We start from the raw sequence: 16188 nt of genomic DNA on the forward strand, positions 1-16188 counted from the left end.
CGTCTGACTCCCAGCCTACAGCTCCCACAGCTCCCTGCTATTTCTTTGATGGGCCCAACGATACTGGAATATACCATATCAAATGAATTCCACGTGAGTAAAGGAATTTTGAGTAGAAGAAGGGGGGCAAATCTCATTTCTGCTCCTAGGAGTTCCCTGTCAGAAACAATTGTCTTCCCACTAACAACCTCTTAAGTCCCCAAACAAAGCCAGCTCCTAGAAAACCTGGAGAGAGGGTCAGATTGTCCCCAGGAGTCAAGGCTCCTATTCTTCCCTCTCTGTCCCCTTCCTTCTCAAGGTGACCTCCGCTCTTAAATACATGCTTTTAGGAAAGGATATTCTGTCATGAATTAAAGAGAAGCAAATCCCGGTTAGTCAGGGTCCCTACAGTCTGCCTCACTGCTATGTGTTGTTGTTCAGTTGCTAAGTCTTGTCCACCTCTTTGCAAATCCATGAACTGCGACATGCCAGACTTCCCTGTCCTTCACTATCTCCCTGAGTTTGCTAAAACTCGTGTCCATCGAGTCAATGATGCCATCCAACCACTTCATCCTCTGTCATCTCCTTCTCCTCTTGCCCTCAATATTACCCAGCATCAGGGTCTTTTTCAATGAGTCGGCTCTTTGCATCAGGTGGCCAAAGAAATGGAACTTCAGCATCAGTCCTTCCAACGAATATTCGAGGTTGATATCCTTTAGGATTGACTAATTTGATCTCCTTGTGGTCAAGGGACTCTCAAGAGTCTTCCCCAACACCACAAGCACCTGAGGGAGAAGGTGAGGGTGGGACGTTCTGGGAGAATAGCATTGAAACATGTATATTATCATATGTGAAACAGAACACCATTCCATGTTCAATGCATGAGACAAGGGCTCAGGACCGGGGCAATGGGATGGCCCAGAGGGATGGGATGGGGAGGGAGGTGGGAGGGGGGTCCAGGAGGGGGAACACATGTAAACCCATGGCTGATTCATGTCAATGTATGTAAAGTAATTAGCCCCCAACTAAAATAAATTTATTAAAAAAAAAAAAAAGAAAGCATCAATTATTCGGCGCTCAGCCTTCTTTATGGTCCAACTCTCACATCCATACATAACCTCTGGAAAAACCATAGCTTTGACTAGATGGACCTTTGACTATATGGACTATACTGTCAGCAAAGTGATGTCTCTGCTTTTTAATACACTGTGACCCTTGGGCAAATCACTGCTTCTCTCTGGGCCTGTTTCCTTGTCTGCACAGTGAGGATACTGGACATAACTTCTGAGGGGCTTGCTAGTTCTGCTCTTATGGGATCAGCACTTCTTAGTTCCCACGATTCAGTTCCCTGGCACAGAGTAGGTAGGAGATCACCTACTTTGTGATGTCTTCCCTAACACACTGGCATCTCTCGCATTCCCTTGGTGGTAGGCATTAAGTCTTCTCCCTCTTTGTGTCCTTGGCCCTATCCACTTGATAAAAGTTCAGTAGATATTTGTTGAACTCATTGATCTTAAATCATTTATTATAAATTCAGTGAAACCAATCAAGGGAATTTTTTTTTTTAATCTTCAGTATCTTCAAGTGTACCAAACTCGAGAGTGATTGTTGAGTGACACTTAGAAAAACAGTGGTGTAATTCAAGCTATGTCCAACAGGTGGCCCAGTAGTCACGATCAAAGCTGTCAAGGAAGTGTTCTTTACAAAAGGGTAATGTTCATAAAGCACTTTTTTTATGTATATTATCTACATGAATTTTTAATTCCCACTTTACAAATGAAGTGAGAAATAAGGGAGCTTTCCCAAATCCCAGAATCTTTTCAGTATCAGTCAATTGCTCAGGCACTACGTTGTATCTGGCTCTTTGCTGCCCCATGGACTGTAACCCACCAGGCTTCCCGGTCCATGGAATTTTCCAGGTAAGAATACTGGAGTGGGGTGCCACTTGTCTCCTGCATTGGCAGGAGGATTCTTTACCTCTAGCACCACCTGGAAAGACCAATCAATCAATTAGGTAAATTGATTTCAAGGGTCCACCAGAGACTCTGATTTTCCTTCCAAATTATCTCCCTCCTTTTTTGAAAATATGTGTAGTGTTACTTTAGGAGCTTCATCTCTTGGTTGAGATTTTAAATTTTAAATATTTAAATGGAGGGTAGCGATGGGGGAATGTATTAAATACTTTAATTCATTTGCACTTCAGTGTAAAAAGTTTAAAATACATTCTTCAAAACCACTTGATCTAAGTGGGTTGGATGGATGCAGTGAGTGTGCACAGGGCAATGGGGACCTGAAGTTCAGTTCAGTTTCTCAGTCATGTCTGATGACTCTTTGTGACCCCATGGACTGCAGCATGCCAGGCTTCCCTGTCCATCACCAGTTCCCAGAGCTTGCTCATACTCATGTCCATCAAGTCAGTGATGCTATCCAACCATCTCATCCTCTGAGGTCCCCTTCTCCTCCTGCCTTCAATCTTTCCCAGCATCAGGGTCATTTCTAATAAGTCAGCTCTTCACATCAGGTGGCCAAAGTATTGGAGTTTCAGCTTCAGAATCAGTCCTTCCAATGAATATTCAGGATTGATTTCTTTTAAGATTGACTGGTTTGATCTCCTTGCAGTCCAAGGGACTCTCAAGAGTCTTCTCCAACACCACAGTTCAAAAGCATCAATTTTTCAGCTCTCAGCTTTCTTTATGGTCCAACTCGCACATCCATACATGACTACTAGAAAAACCATAGCTTTGACTAGACGGACCTTTGTTGGCAATGTCTCTGCTTTTTAATATGTTATCTAGGTTTGTCATAGCTTTCTTCCAAGGAGCAAGCATCTTTTAATTTTATGGCTGCAGTCATCCTCTGCAGTGATTTTGGAGCCCAAGAAAATAGTCTGTCACTGTTTCCATTGTTTCCCCATCTATTTGCCATGACGTGATGGGACCGGATACCGTGATGTTAGTTTTTTTAATGTTGAGTTTTAAGCCAGGGGACCTGAAGAAGAGCCACAAAAATGAGATGCCAGATAGGGGAAGGAAGAGGAACTACAGGAAGTGTCACTAACTTAATTTTGCCATAGGCTAACCTGGTTTTCTGTTGTGGTAGCCATTGCCAGAGGACTCCATTCATCAGGGGATTCGTTATCCCAGGAATTCTAATTTGACAGTACAGTTCAGGACAGTGTAGAGTCAAGTAAGAATGCCTTGAAAATTCTCAAGAAACATTTCATGGCATCCTCTAGAGAGAAGCTAGAAAATCAAGAGTCAAATCTGGGGTCATAAGAATGAAATCTGGAATAAAATAGTAAAATGTGAAATTCCAGATATGGTACCTGGAGTTCAGTATTAGAATCTCAGACTTTGATAGAGCTGAAAGGTCAAAAAGTATAAAATTTGCAAGTTAGAACTTGTGTTCCAGTATAGAATTCTAGGTTGCTATTATTGAAATTCCAGAGTAGAATTTCTTTTTCTTTTTTTCTTTCCAGCTGCACTGCACACAGCTTGCAGAATTTTAGTTCCCTGACCAGAGGTTGAACCCAGGACACCACTGTGAACGTGTTGAGTCCTAACCACTGGACCACCAGGGAATTCCCCAGAAGTAGAATTTCTGATTGTGATTTTGGAATCTAATTGTAGGATTCAAGTTCAGAGAATAAACCCTGTTCTTCCAGTAGTAGAATTTTGGGGTTCCAAGTAACAGCTGAGTTTTAACTGTAGAAAGCCCAGGTTCAGAGAATAGAAACTGAAGTTTCAATAGTAGGTATAGGAATTCAGTATTCAAGTCTCAGACTTTGAATCTGGAGCCTGGAGTTCTAATTGTAAAATCTCTGGAAAAAAAGTAAAACAAAACTACAGTTATGAGAGTAAAATCTAGAGGTCCAATAAAGGAATTTCAATTTCAGAGAAAGAAACTGATAGTTCCTAACTTGAATGTGGCGTTACAAGAATAAAATATGGAATTTACAATATTATTAGAATGTTGGGCTTTGAGATTGGAACTTAAAGTTCCAATAATACAGTATTGAAGTTTGCTTAGCCTGAAATCCAAGCACAGAATACAGGGTTCAGAGAGCACATGTTGCATTCCAATAGAGAATCTTGAGGTGTCACGGTGGAACCTAAGCTATAATATTGAATTATGAAACTTCAAAATTGAAATCTAGCGTATTAGATTAGTATTAGAATCAGCCTTCAATAGTAATAATGCTAATGGCTAACTCTAATTAAGTGCTTACTATGTGCCAAGCATTGTTCCAAGTCCTTTATCTGTATGATCATTGTCATTGTCATTATTGGGCTTCCCAGGTAGTGCAGTTGGTAGAGAATCCACCTGCCAATGCAGGAGACACAAGAGGTGTGGGTTCCATCCCTGGGTCAGGAAGATCCCCTGGAGAAGGAAATGGCAACCCACTCCAGTATTCTTGCCTGGAAAATCCCATGGACAGCAGAGCCTAGGGAGCTACAGTCATCGGGTCGCAAAGAGTCAGACATGACTGCAGCACACAGACACATGTGCTAAGCATTGTTCTAAGTCCTTTACCTGTACTATTATTGTTGTCGTTGTTATTATTACATGTAAATGCTCACAAAAAACCTGTCAGGTGAGTTCTATTATTATCATCCTTATTTTGCAAATGAGGAAACTGAGGCATAGAGAGGTTAAATAATTTTCCAAAGGTCACATCTGGGAAGCACAGAGATGGTATCTGACCATAAGTAAGTATGCCTCCAGAGCTCATGCTTTTAAGTACTATGAGAAGTACCTCTAGATTCTAGAGTTTAGAAGAACTTTAAATTCTATTAGTAAAACCTGAGGTTTAACAAATAGAAACTTGAGTTACCCTAATAGAAATTATGCCAATAGCAGCATCTTGAGTGATTTTTATGTCCAATGGTAGACTAAGGGACTCATGCAATAAAAACTGAATAAAACATAAATGATTTCATCCTGAATTTAGAGCTCCAAATGAAGACCTCAATTTAATCTCAATAATTGGAGTTCAAAATTTCAGAGTCAGAATTTCAGACTCAGCTCTGAACCTTCAGGTTTAATCCTGATAATGGAATCTATTCTGCAAGTAAAGTTTCTATAGTATAATTTTAGTTTCTGAGAGTAGAACCTTGAGTTTTAATGGTTGAATTTTCTGGGGAGACAAAGACCTAGGGTTTTACTGGCAGAATCCAGAATTAGTGGATCCTTGAGTTCCAAGATTAGAAATTGAGATTCAAATAATGAAATCTTAAATTGAAGTAGTAGAATGTAAAGTCCAATATTAAGATCTTGAGTTCAGGGCTTCCCTGGTGGTCCCATAGGTTAAAGATCTGCCTTGTAATGCAAGGGATACAGGTTGGATCCCTGGTCTGGGGAGATTCCACATGTCATAGCGCAAATAAGCCTGTGCACCACAACTACTGAGCCACGTGTGGAAACTACTGAAGCCCATGCACCTAGAGCCTGTGCTCTGCAACAAGAGAAGCCACCACAATGAGAAGCCCATCCACTGCAACTAGACAGTAGCCCTTGCTCTCTGCAACTAGACAAAGCCTGCATGCAGCAAATGATGACCCACCACAGCCAAAAAATAAAAATAAATAAATCTAGTTTTAAAATGAACTTGAGTTCAGAGAGTACACTATCACATTCCAAAAGTAGGATATGTGATTCGAAGAATAGAACCTGGAATGCTAATGTTAGAATCTTGGACCTTGACAAGAGACTCCGGGGTTACTGGAATATTTTAATCTAGAACCTAGGGAATAGAATCTAGTATTGCCAAAATAGAAGCTATAATTCCAAAAGCAGCATGTTAGGCTTTATTTAATACTGGAATCTGTTTGCCCAGGGGGAGAACGTAGGACTCACAGAATACAACCTGGAATTCTAAACATAAACTGGATTCCCAGAATAGAATCTATAGTTCGATAGATTAATTTTATGGAATGATAATAGAGTATGGTTTGCATTAGTAGAATCAGATATGCTCAAAGTAGGCCTAGAAGTCCAGTGTTAGAATTTGGAGTTCACAAAATAGAACTTGGGGATTTCAGTGAAACAATCTAGAGTGCAATTGAAGGATTCTGGAACTTAAAGTAGAACTTGAACTTATGATGGTGGACTCGATATAGTTGGTTTTCAACTCAGTTTTCAATCCTTATCCTCTGTTAATAATAGGATTGTGCCTCCACAAAAATCAGTTTCCTGTCTAATGAGGGAAGGATCTTATTCAGAGAGTAGGAGTTCAATTGCCACTTTCAGATATGTGTAGAACTGAATGTAACCTCCCATGTTACTGAAGGCTATTTGGCTGTAGTTGAAAGAAGTCTTCTAAGCAACGAGCCTAGTGATCAGACCTGTGTTATGTGCTCTGAGGCATTCCAAAGAGAAAATTCTGTCCTTGTCCTGAGAAGCTAGCCATGAGTAAGACAATACAAGCCCAGTGCAGGGTAGAATGTAATCCAGGGCAAAAATGTGTAGGCCGGCATTATTGAAACAGGGGAAAGAGCTATGTGTAGGCTGCAACAATTGGAGGATCCACAGAGTAGGCATTTCAAAGGATAGATAGAATTTAAACAGGCAGAGGGGAGGTAGGGTATTTCAGGTGGGAAAATACTAAGAGCTTATGGAAGTAGGATCTAACATGGTGTGCACCAACAATTTTCCACAAAGATATATTATGGAGTGTTTACTACTCACCAGTTACATTGTAAGCCCTGGGAAAATAAAAAGAAATCACAAGTAGTTTCCTCTGAGGAAATTATGTGGAAAAAACAATTATAATAGCTTTGGCATTAGACACACCTGGGTTTGGAAAGCAGCCTCATTAACTTACTAGCTATGCAACTAGGCAAACCCCTTTATATCTTTGAACTAGTCTCTTCTTCTATACAAAGAGGATAATGATACCTTCCTCAGGGGTTGTTTAAGGATTCAGAATATCCATAATAGTGTGTCTGTGTGTGTGTGTGTGTATAAAGAGGCATGGGGGATGCTATAATGATGATGATGATAGTGATGATATGCTCAGAGTCACATACAAAGTGTTATGAAAACACAGAGTAAGTGGCATTTCAGCTAAGTCCTGAATAATAGTAGGATGCATCTGACCATCAGAGAAGGGAAAGAGCATTTCAGAAGAGGAAGCAAAAATTATAAAAGTATGGAGGCATGAGAGGGAACAATATTTTGAAAGACCTAGTCATTGATGAGGCTGAAGTAAAAGATTTGTAATGCCAGGCTAATTGCCTCTAGGTTATGGTGAAGCACTGAAGTGTTGTTAATAGGAAAGATTCACTCAACAGAAATATATTGAACAGGCTTAGAGCCTAACTGAATACTAATTAGACTAGTGTAGGAAAGATGTCTCTGCTTACATATACCTTACAAAAGTTCAGCTGGGAAGAAAAATAAATAGCAACATAAGCATAGAAGGAAAGGTTGGGTTTTAGAGTTAGGAATCCTTCCCACATTTCACCCATCAAATTTACTTACATTTACTGATCCTCTCCTTCAGTCTGTAAGCTCCTTGAGAATAGAAAGTATGTCTTTCCCCCCAAACTCCTTTTTGTGGGAAAACTCATACATACAGAAAGTTTAAATCAATATCCATGAACTCAACTTCCTAGGTTTAATAATCAACATTTTGACTTATTGCTTTGTATAAATTTTTTAACTGCATGGAAGTTGCAGACATCATGACCCTTTACTCCTAAGAAAAAGGAAATTTTAAAATAGATCATAATACAATTATCAATTTCAGGAAATTTAACATTCATTCCAAATTTTTGTCTAATATATAGTTCAAATGCAAATTTCACTCCTTGTCCCACTAAGTCCCTTAGGTCAAGAAACAACCTCTCCACAAATATTTTCACATTTCTGCATGATTAGGGCTGAGAAAACAAATTCTGGCAACCTGGATTAAAGGATAATTGAATAGCAACCCTGAAAATAGAGACTTCTGGAGAATTAAAGTTTTCTCTCTCTCCATAGCTATTTTGTCCAGAAAGGTAGTGATCACTCCAACCTCTCCCTAAAGAGGATTTATTGCATTCCAGAGCAAAGATCTCTCTTCACTTCTGGAGGGAAGGATGGGCAGCTGTGAAGGCCATGCTAGATAAGCTCTAGGAGTCATAATTTTGGAATCTCTCTTACGTAGTACAAACTGCACTGTAGGTACAGGTTACATCAGGCTCTCTTCCTGTCACCCCATGGGAAAATAGGACATAGAAAACTGGTGCTAAGATTGTTATGTCAGTAAAACCAGTTCTATTTCTGATGCAGATCTAGAAGTATCATGTTCCTCTGTGTTTGTGTGTGTGTGTGTGTGTGTGTGTGTGTGTGTGTGTATAAAACTGAAAGTGGGGAAATACTTCAGACCCTTGATAGTTCAGGACTTAATACTTTATAACTCTTCCCTCCCCAGATTCAGGAACCTATTGGGGAATGACTAGTTACATTTAGTTTGTCAAGTCTCTTTATTGTATTTTCATATTTACCTCTTAATTTTTTTTTTTGGTAGCTCATCACACTGACATTTTTAAAGAATTCAGACCATTTGTTTCATAGTTCCCTTCCTTCTTATAAGATTAGGGAGGGCCAACAGTACTCTTCTATACTTTGCCTTTTTTCACTTAACAATATATTCCAGAGATTATACTGTATCATAAAAAGCTCTTCTGTTCTTTTTTTAAACAAAATTTTATTTATTTGTTTAATTTACTTGGCTATGCCGGGTCTCAGTTGCAGCATCTAGGATCTTCACTGCATCATGCAGGATCCTTAGTTGTGGCATGTAGGATCTGATCTAGTTCCTTGACCAGGGATCAAACTTGGGACTCCTGGATTTGGAGTGTGGAGTCTTAGCCACTGGACCACTAGGGAAGTCCCTTCCTTACTTTTTTTTTTATGGCTCCATAATCCTTCTTTGTTTGGGTGTACTATGTCACATATAGTACATATATGTAGCTTATGGGGGCTTTCCAGGTGGCTCAGTGGCTCAGTGGTAAAGAATCTTCCTGCCAGTGTAGGAGACTTGAGTTCAATCCTTGTGTCAGGAAGATCTCCTGGAGGAGTAAATGGCAGCCCACTCCAGTATTCTTGCCTGGAGAATCCCATAGACAGAGGAGCCTGGCGGGCTACAGTCCATCGGGTTGCAGAGGGTCGGACACGACTGAGCACACAGCAGCAGCAACAGCATGTAGCATAGGAGTAGGTACTCAGTGAGTGTGTTGAGAAAGTGCATGATCCAAAAGAAAAAAAAAGTATAAGTCAATGAGGAACAATTAAGTAGCAGAGCAATATATCGTTTGGGCAGAAAATAATTTGGAGTCAGTCAAACAGACTAGAGATGGAAATCCAGCTCTCCTGTCATTGGGCAGTTTAGCATAGTAGTTAAGTAAACAAGCTCTGAGACCAGAGTACCTGGGTTTGACTCCACCACTCCACCTTGGGAAAGCTATTAAACCAATGGTGCTTTAATTCAGTTTTCTCATCTGTAAGATGAAAATAAAAAGAGCACCTACTACATAAGGTTATTATGAGAGCTCAATAAATATTAGCTATAGTTTATAGCTATGATTTTCTAAACTTCATTCAACAGGAAGTGTGTTGAGGACTAAGGAAGCTAATGTCTGTAAGGCACTGAGGATAGTGACTAGCACAGAGAAATAATCAATAAATTATAGCTATAAAGACTAGGGAGCAGAGAAGGATTATCGTCACTGTAAACTCTCTGAAGGTTGACTTTTGTCTTATTCACTGACTCAGGCCCAAATACAGTGCCTGTCACACTGGCTTTAGAGTTAGACAAATCTATTTGTATTTAAATTCAAGCCAAAGGGGCACTTGCAAACTGTGTGATCTTGGACAAGTTCTCCAACCTTGCTGATCCATATTTTCCTCATTGATAAAGCAAAGATAATATTAGCATCTATCTCAAAGTTGTTGTTGGAATTAAATAGAATGTTTGGTATAAAGCTATCCAATTTCACCCTAGATGATGATTTTTAAAAAGTAAAGCCAATGGCTGTATGTATGCATTACAAAATATTTTTATGATTATATTCAGGTGGTAACCATGAGAATGTGACTTGGAGAATTGCAACGAAGGAGAGTAATTGACCAAGACTCCAGTTGCTGAATTGTGAAATCCATTGCCACATTTGTACTGAGTCTATGCCTTCCAAGGGCTGACCCAATTACTAAATATGGCAGAATACTAAGGCAGATCTGTATCTGGAAGACATAGGACTCCTCTGATCACTGATTTTGGCTTGGGGATTCCATATGGCTTGCCAAATCTCCCTCTATGAAAGGAAGGAAGCAACTGTAAGGAAGTCTGTAAGGAAGTCTGGGGTGCTCGAACCCAGTCTTTTCTTCTTCTCTCTTTCACTTAGGGTCAGATTTATATGGTAGTCTGATAGCAATCCCAGCCTGTCCCAGTTCCCTGCCTGTTCTCTTATACAGAGGAATCTCCCTTAATAAAAGCTGTGTACAATAATCCCATCTTGGATTCTTTGAGGACCCACACTAATAACCACCTTAGAAAGGGGGATTTACTCACTTAAACATAGTGAGTATGTGCCTCTTTAATGCTGGAGTTCATGATTAGTATATTTAAATCCAGATATTGGCTGAATTTTATTTTGGAAGGAAAATGACTCAGAGAGAAAAGAAACATTGTAAAAGGTCTGACTCTCAGTCACTTTCTACTCCTGCTCCTCTGCTTATCTTCCACAGATGTTACCCCCAATAGATTTATTGCATTTTATCTCTGTCTTGCTTCCAGGAGGACTCCAACCAACACAGTCATCCAGAGGGGGAGAATTCTTAGCTCTTAAAAAGTGTTCTGTATAGAATGAAGGAGAAAAATTGGAGTCAGGGTGGATGAGGGTGTGTGTGCAGATGGGCTATTAGTGCCACTTCCCATTTTGCCTCCAAAACAGTACTTAGATGTTGCCCTAAAGGTCCGAGAGCAAGCGACGAGTATGAAAACAGAACACAAAATCTGGTGCAATGGGTCAGGGTACCTGCAGTCTCTATTGGACTGAGGTGCAGAGTCCACTCTGAGTCCAGCTTTTATTTCTAATTGCAGACTACAAAACTTTCTTTGATCTTTCTTTCCCAAGACACTACACTGACATAGTCCCGCTCTCCTTGTTTTTACCCCAGGCCATTCCCTTCTGGAAAAGTCTCGGGAACAATCAGCAAGTGCATAGGCAGTGCTCATACCTGAGCTGATCCGGTGTTCCAAAGTCCATGCTTTCATGATCCCAATCATAATCCCTTCTGGGTCTGGCCTTGGGGTTTGTAACAAGGCTATTATTCTAAGAACGGAGAAGGCAATGGCAACCCACTCCAGTACTCTTGCCTGGAAAATCCCATGGACGGAGGAGCCTGGTAGGCTGCAGTCTGTGGGATCACTAAGAGTCGGACACTACTGAGTGACTTAACTTTCCCTTTTCGCTTTCATTCATTGGAGAAGGAAATGGCAGCCCACTCCAATGTTCTTGCCTGGAGAATCCCAGGGACAGGGTAGCCTGGTGGGCTGCTGTCTATGGGGTCGCACAGAGTCAGACATGACTGAAGAGACTTAGCAGCACCAGCAGCATTCTAAGAAAAACACGAAGAATAATCATAACACAGTTTCTTAACTTATACTGTTTTTCCAAGTGCTATTTCTGTGAAATTTCTCAAGGCTGTGAAAGCACATTATTAGGAATTCCCACTACACTTGGAGACCAGTATATGCAAACTTGAGAGTTGAAATTAGCCAAAATTAAATTCTTCTAATCCATTGAACAAGCTCATCAATGATATAAAAAGTGATTATGTAGTTTAATAAATTAGAGATCATGATTGGATGATGTCTTGGGGGAACAGAACACAACCAAAGCTGTGGAAAACTTCACATTCTTATGCCTTGGAGAATTCTTAGCTCTTAAAAAGTGTTTTGTTTGAATTTATTTGGCTGTGCTGGGTCTTAGTTGTGGCATATGGGATCTTTAGTAGCAGGGTGTGTGAGTGCTAAGTCGCTTCAGTTGTGTCCAACTCTTTGCGACCCTATGGACTGTAGCCTGCCTGGCTCCTCTGTCCATGGGATTCTCCAGGAAAGAATACTGAAGCAGATTGCCATGCCCTCCTCCAGGGGATCTTCCCAACCCAGGAATCGAACCCAAGTCTCTTATGTCTCCTTCATTGGCAGGAAGATTCTTTACCACTAAGGCCATCTGGAAAGTCTTAGAAGCAGGCAGGGTCTTTTAGGAGCAGCATGTGGGATATAATTTCCTGACCAGGAATCGAACCCTGGCCCCCTGCACTGGGAGCATGTAATCTTAACCACTGAACCACAAGTCCCTGCCTTGGGTTTTGGTTCTATATATTTTATTGTGCGTGGGTGCTAAGTTGCTTTAGTCATGTCTGACTCTTTGCGACCCTGTGGACTGTGGCCTGCCAGGCTCCTCTGTCTATGGGATTTTCCAGGCAAGAATATTGGAGTGGCCTGCCATGCGCTCCTCAAGGGGATCTTCCCAACTCAGGGATGGAACCTGGGTTTCTTATGTCTCCTGCATTGGCAGGCAGGTTCTTTACCACTAGAGCCACCCAGGCAACAAGGTTAAGGAAATGAATCTCAAGCCAGTTGCCAAATCAGTTTCATTGTTCTTCGTTATTGCCCAAAATATACCTCAAGCCTCTGAGGCGGAAAAAAAAAGTAAGATAAAAGGTAAAATATTATGACTGATTCATGTTGATGTATGGCAGAAACCGATGCAGCATTCATTGTAGAGTAATTATCCTCTAGTTAAAAATACATAGATTAAACAAATAAACAATCCTCTAAGAATGTAAAAAAAAAAGATAAAATAAGACAGGTGGCAAGGTAAAAATACTCTTATACCCTTTATGAATGTCAAGGCTGGGTGGCCCCTAGTGTAGGAAAGAATTGCCTCTGGCAGATAACACAGAGCCTTACTGAGGAAGTCATGCAACACAGAGCCATCCCAGTATCACTGTAAGAATTAATTATATAAAATGAGCATTGGGAAATTAACCATTGGCCTAGATTCTGGCTCCCTGGATACAGTTACCATCAAGATAACCTGAACTTGGTGATCAGTCAGTCCACAAAGGTTATACACGATATGAATGTTCTTATACTCATTTTGTGAAAGAAAAAAAAAAATTACACTTTCACAAACATTTTTTGTTATCTATATAAGGGAACTTTGACTTTTATTGCTTGGTACATATTTTGCAAAAAATCCACCTTACAGTATTCAGTCATAATAGAGGCTTGACAGTCAAAATAGAAGCCTGAAGCTCGAATGAAGTAGCAAAAACTAGATTTGAATTTATATCTGACTCCCAAACCAGTTTTCCTTTCACCTGACCACGATGTACCATAAAGAAGGCTGAGTGCAGAATTTATGCTTTTGAACTGTGGTGTTGGAGAAGACTCTTGAAAGTCCCTTGACTGCAAGGAGATCAAACCAGTCAATCCTAAAGGAAATCAATCCTGAATATTCATTGGAAGGACTGATGCTGAAGCTGAAGCTCCAATACTTTGGCCACCTGATGCCAAGAGTTGACTCATTAGTAAAGACCCTGATGCTGGGAAAGATTGAAGGCAGGAGGAGAAGGGGATGACAGAGGATGAGATGGTTGGCTGGCATCACTGACTCAATGGACATGAGTATGAGCAAGCTCTGGGAAATGGTGAAGGACAGGGAAGCCTGGCATGCTGCAGTCCATGGGGTCACAAAGGGTCGTTGGACACGACTGAGCGACTGAACAATGACAACACGTATTTACAAGCAGTTCTTTTCTAATCCCGTGCAAATTATTCTGTCAGAAGAATAAATGCTAGTAAGTAAAATAGAAAACTATCATTTTGGTGCAAAGCTAAGCACAGAACTCTCCATAAATGTTAAATAGCAATGATAGAAATCCGCCTATGGCAGTGTGCTAAGAATTTATAGAATCACACAGAATCCCTGGGGGAGAAAAGACCGTTAAAATAATCAAGTCTGGGGAAATATGTTCAGGTAGTAGAGTTGCTAGAACTCACAGTACTCTTTGGAAAACATCACAGATTACTGACAGCTAATATTACATAAACTAGAAATGATAACACTAGCAGATGCCAGAGTGTAACGGGAAGGAGGAGACTTTTAAGTCTCACAGATCTGACTTTTCCATTCGCTAGCTTGTGATCTTGAATGAGTGAGTTAATCTTTCTGTGCCTCTGATCCCTCACCTGAAAAATGGGGAAATCTCCATTTCAGGGTTGTTAAGGATTAAAAAGCAATAGAATTCCAGAAAAACATCTATTTCTGCTTTATTGACTATGCCAAAGCCTTTGACTGTGTGGATCACAATAAACTAGAAAATTCTGAAAGAGATGGGAATACTAGACTACCTGACCTGTCTCTTGAGAAACCTGTATGCAGGTCAGGAAGCAACAGTTAGAACTGGACATGGAACAACAGACTGGTTCCAAATAGGAAAAGGAGTACGTCAAGGCTGTATATTGTCATTCTGCTTATTTAACTTAAATGCAGAGTACATCATGAGAAACGCTGGGCTGGAGGAAGCACAAGCTGGAATCAAGATTGCCGGGAGAAATATCAATAACCTCAGATATGCAGATGACACCACCGTTATGGCAGAAAGTGAAGAAGAACTAAAGAGCCTCTTGATGAAAGTGAAAGAGGAGAGTGAAAAAGTTGGCTTAAAGCTCAACATTCAGAAAACTAAGATCATGGCATCTGGTCCCATCACTTCATGGCAAATAGATGGGGAAACAGTGGAAACGGTGGCTGACTTTACTTTTTTGGGCTTCAAAATCACTGCAGATGGTGACAACAGCCATGAATTAAAAGACACTTACTCCTTGGAAGGAAAGTTTTGACCAACCTAGACAGCATATTAAAAAGCAGAGAAATTACTTTGCCAACAAAGGTCCATCTAGGCAAGGCTATGGTTTTTCCAGTGGTCATGTATGGATGTGAGAGTTGGACAATAAAGAGAGCTGAGCGCCGCAGAATTGATGCTTTTGAACTGTGATGTTGGAGAAGACTCTTGAGAGTCCCTTGGACTGCAAGGAGATTGAACCAGTCTATTTTAAAAGAGATCAGTCCTGGGTGTTCATTGGAAGGACTGATGTTGAAGCTGAAACTCCAATACTTTGGTCATCTGATGTGAAGAGGTGACTCGTTTGAAAAGACGATGCTGGGAAAGATTGAGGGCAGGAAGAGAAAGGGACAACAGAGGATGTGATGGTTGGATGGCATCACCGACTCAATGGACATGAGTCTGGGTAAACTCCGGGAGTTGGTGATGGACAGGGAGGCCCGGCATGCTGCGGTTCATGGGGTTGCAAAGTGTCCGAGAAGTCTGAGTAACCGAACTGAACTGAACTGAAGGATTACTTTTGACAGATGTAATACCTTGACAAATGGTAGCTACAGGTCCATAATTTCATATGTAAAGTGCTCAGAGCCAGATTTTTTTCAAAATTAGTATTTTGGGATAAAACAATGTAATATGGGACATATGTCTTATAAGTAACACTCCAGCTCAATCTGAGGCAGTACCCTATAATCCAACACTTTTATATTTCTGCAGCATTTGCATCAAGTTTATTAAAAATATACTTTTCTCTTAAACTGTCTTGAATTTAGTTGAGGTTTTGGATTTGTAGATAAGGGATTATAAATATGTATTATTATTATTTGAAGATAATATGAGTGCTACATGGAATCAAGATTGCCGGGAGAAATATCAATAACCTCAGATATGCAGATGACACCACCGTTATGGCAGAAAGTGAAGAAGAACTAAAGAGCCTCTTGATGAAAGTGAAAGAGGAGAGTGAAAAAGTTGGCTTAAAGCTCAACACTCAGAAAACTAAGATCATGGCATCTGGTCCCATCACTTCATGGGAAATAGATGGGGAAACAGTGGAAACAGTGTCAGACTTTATTTTGGGGGGCTCCAAAATCACTGCAGATGGTGATTGCAGCCATGAAATTAAAAGATGCTTACTCCTTGGAAGGAAAGTTATGACCAACCTAGATAGCTTATTAAAAAGCAGAGACATTACTTTGCCAACAAAGGTCCGTCTAGTCAAGGCTATGGTTTTTCCAGTAGTCATGTATGGATGTGAGAGTTGGATGATGAAGAAAGCTGAGCACCGAAGAATTGATGCTTTTTTTT

This window comes from Giraffa tippelskirchi, chromosome 5 (genome assembly GCF_054371585.1).
Source record: "Giraffa tippelskirchi isolate mGirTip1 chromosome 5, T2T-mGirTip1v1.2.pri, whole genome shotgun sequence".
In the NCBI taxonomy this organism is placed as follows: Eukaryota; Metazoa; Chordata; class Mammalia; order Artiodactyla; family Giraffidae; genus Giraffa; species Giraffa tippelskirchi.